At 40.1% G+C, this 4,010-nt stretch overlaps 1 non-coding gene across 1 annotated transcript; it reads left to right on the top strand.

Annotated features, from left to right (window-relative positions):
• Positions 1–409: 409 nt before the first annotated feature.
• On the top strand, positions 410–482 carry TRNAF-GAA (transfer RNA phenylalanine (anticodon GAA)). The gene has a single exon. It is a non-coding gene; the product is annotated as a tRNA-Phe (tRNA).
• Positions 483–4,010: the final 3,528 nt, after the last annotated feature.

The following is a 4,010-nucleotide window of genomic DNA, read 5'->3' as shown; positions in this document are numbered from 1 at the left end:
TTGTTATTCCATTGTCCAGCCCATTTGTACCTGTTAGTTTTGGTATTTCATTGACCAGTCTCTGAATCTCATTATCTCATTGACCAGTCCATTTGAATCTAATTATCTCATTGACTAGTCCATTTGCCTAGGGTAGAGGGGCTCCAGTTTTTCCTCATCATTTCCAGAAAAGTTTCAGCTAATCTCATCAAAATGATCAGGAAGTGGTGGAATACTTGCTGTCCTCACTCCCAGGACATCCCAAAAGACATTTGTGATGCTTGTATTAACAAGAGGGTCAGATAGAATCTGAGCTGAATTGAATCTGACCACATACGTCTATTTATCAGTTCTTTCTCTGGATGCATCTTCGTGTCAATTTATTTTTTGGGTATTTATAATAGCCAAAATGGCTCATTCACTCAAAGCAGCCGAAATAGCTCAGTTGGGAGAGCGTTAGACTGAAGATCTAAAGGTCCCTGGTTCAATCCCGGGTTTCGGCAGGAATGAGCTTTTGTAAAGTACTGAGGAACAGAAGGGTAAAAGGTCTCAATTGAAGGAGAAGAATGATTTTAAGTGGATGGAGATGTAGGCAGAAACAGCACCATGGAAGATTTGGGTCAGATAGAGGAATGCCAGAGTTTTAATTAGGGAAGTGGAACACTTATGGGTGATGGTATGATCCAACTTGTGACCAACCATTCCAATTTGTTGGGGGTTTTTTGCCTTTCTTTGTGTTCCAAGTGTTTAACACAATGCCTGGCATATAGAAGGTGATTAATAAATGTTTATTGAATGATTGAAAATGATCCAAGACAAAGGAGATTTTTTGACTCTGGAACAGGAATTCAATAGGGCACAATGAAAGTGATGAACATGGATAAGATAGGCTTGAAGAGAACAGAAATGAGAAAACAGAAAGCAGGAATTGGAATAGTGTTCTCCTATGAGGCCAGTGCTTGATTAATGAAAGGCTGAGGGAGAGAAAGAGGTAGTAAGGAATTACTTGTTTATTTGTATAAATATTTAGTAAATATAATTTATTAAGTGCTTATGATGTACACTAGAAGTGATAGTGGGTGAAAGATATACAATAAAATTGACAGTCTCCAAGTGGTGTTTTGTTGAACAAAGGCCAGGAGTATAGAGACTTAGTCATTTTCACCAACTTGTCCTAGGGTGGGAGAACAGATGACAGGTGGGATGAGAAGCTACAGAGGATTAGTGGAGGACACAGGTCCTAGGCAGCTCAGATTAATGCTGTTCCTCCTTTGGGATGAGATGGGGGCAGGAGGAGGAATGGCATTTGGGATGTAGTATTCATTGAAGTGTGTCCTCTAGGCCACAGATGATGCTGGGCAGTGCTGCTGGGCTGGATCTCGATCTCGGGGAAAGCACTGCTTGATGGTGGATTCTTCTGTTCCCTCTACCATTGCTGTTACCCCTGCTGTAGCCACACTTGCTCTTCCTCTTGTAAGATGACTATAGGAGGGGCAAGGAAGGCCAATGGGCTAGGCATCCTGGGGCATGCTGGGGCAGAGATCACTGCACTGGCCAGGGTCTTAGGAATTAGAGGACTGGTACCATTCCAGAAAATTAATTTCCCAAGGCCTATGGTTCTCAGTTGCCATTACTTGCTTATGTTTTCAATGTTTGGAGTCGTTTAAAAAAAACTTTAAAAAATTCAGTTGTACTATAAATTTTCATGTTCAGTTATCCTATAGCTTTGGAGCTGTATTTACTTCTAAGAGAAAATAGCTCCACTAGGTGGTTCAGTGGATAGAGCAGGAGACCTAAAGTCAGAAAAGAACTGAATTCAAATTCAGTCACACAGACTTGCTAGTTGTGTAACCCTAGGCAAGTCACTTCACCCCTCTCTGCCTCAGTTTCTTCATCTGTAAAATAGGGACAATAACAGTACCTACCTCCTAGGGTTGTTGTGATGACAAAATGGGATGACGTTTGTAAAGCACTGTGCATACCTTCAAGTACTATATAATTTATGATTATAATATTCTTATTATCCTCTTTCCATTTAACTAATCAATGCAAATTGATTAAGTGTCTATTATAAACCAGGCACTATGCTAAGCTCTGGGGTTACAAAGGCAAAAATAAAACAGTCTCCACCATTAAGGACTTTATATACTACTAGGAGAAGGGGATGGAAAGGACAGAATAAAGATACACAGATAAGTAAATACAAAAATATTCATTCCTAGATCTTTGGTGAATACCCCTAGAATCACCTAGTCTGAGAGACCAGCTCCATTGACTGAAGAATCTTTTGCCAATGAGCTCATGGCTACATCGCTATCAGCATCTGCTGTCTTTTTTTTTTTTTTTTTGTCTCCCACCATATCATCATTCAGGAGTGCTGAGATAGAACATTTCCTTGCATCTTGACAATGCAAAGCTGCTTGTTAGAGGGATGTCACCACAGCAGAGGCAAGAGCTTATCTCCGGACGGTTGTATTATATTAGATCTGTCACTCACAATCCACATAAACATCATTTCACGCAGCTTCACTTTCTCTGCAGTGCTGTTGGATGCTAGGTGGTGCCATGTAGAGTCAGAAAGACCTGAGTTCCAATGCAGCCTTAGGTACTTAACTATCTATATGACCCTGGGCAAGTCACTTAACCCTGCTTGCCTCAGTTTCCTCATCTTCAAAATGAGCTGAAGAAGAAAATGAAAAACCATTTTGGTATCTTTGCAAAAAAACCCTAATTGAGGTCACAAAGAATCAGACATGATTGAAATTACTGACTAATGACTGTCAGTTTCATTGTGGAAGGTCTCCCTTTCCTGAGCTGAAGTTGCTGTTCTCTGGAGATAGAGATGAAACAATTTTGGAAGATTTTTCCATTCTTTTGTTTTATAAAATAATAGAATTTACAGCTAAAAGTAACCATAAAGATCTTCATTCAGTCAGGAAGACCTGGGTTCAAATCCTGCCTTGAAGACCTTGTAAGCTACATGATCATAGGCAAGCGAGCCATTTAACATCACTTAATCTCAGATTCTCCATCTTTAAAATGAAAATGAAAATACTAGTAGTCCCTTTCTCATTGGACTGTTATGCAGTTCAAATTCAGGTGATGTACATTAAGCTCTTTGCAAACTTTAAAGTATTATACGAATAACGGTATCATATTTTTGTAAATTCTGCCCCAGAATACCTCCAGAACTTTAGAGGTACACAGTAGCTCTTGGGGCATCAATCCTCCCTTGAGTGATCCATTTGTTTTGGGAGGTTATATTCCTCTCTGGCTAGAGGGAAATGGATTGAGTAGCTGGTGTTTTTAACTTGGAACCTATGTGGCAGAGAAGCTCCCATGACATGGAAAAATATAGCCAAGCCTTGAGATTCAGGTTAGGGATTTTACCTCTACAAGGTAACATCTTCCCTTGCTTGTACTTATACAGGGAATCTTGAAGGACAAGCCAGGAACTAGAGGAAACTGATTCTGGAGAAACAGAAATGGAGAGTTCCAGGATGACTACTCTCCACGCTTTAGCCAAACAGCCATATTTCTTGTTCTCTTATGGGTAGTATGCCTTCTCTCTTCTCTGAGAGGTTCATAAGTTGTCTGCCATGATATCCATCTCCCAGCACCCTAGGACCCCGAACTTAAAGATCACCACCTTTAAGAGCTCTTCCCTAACTCTCCCAGTGCTGCCCACTCCAAAATTTCTTGTATCTATTTGGGATACAGAGTGTCTCAAGTTGAGAGCTTTAAAAGATTCAATGAATAGATATAATAGCTTTAAGCTGCACGAAGACTTTTGGCACATCGTATTTATCATGAATTACTTCCCTTTGAACATGTTCTATTACTCCAGTAAGAATGTAAGCTTCTTAAGGACTGGAACAATTTTGCTTTTTGCCTTTGTGGTCCCAGCATCTGGAGTGTAAAAAAAAAGTGCTTAACAAATCAACCAATGAACAGGCCTTTATTAAGCACCTTCCATGTACCAGGAACTGTGCCAAACCCTGGCATACAAAGAAAAGAAATGAAAGTCTTCC

The sequence above is a fragment of the Notamacropus eugenii genome, chromosome 4, assembly GCF_028372415.1.
Source record: "Notamacropus eugenii isolate mMacEug1 chromosome 4, mMacEug1.pri_v2, whole genome shotgun sequence".
NCBI lineage: Eukaryota > Metazoa > Chordata > Mammalia > Diprotodontia > Macropodidae > Notamacropus > Notamacropus eugenii.
This window is presented reverse-complemented; position numbering and strand designations above follow the sequence as displayed.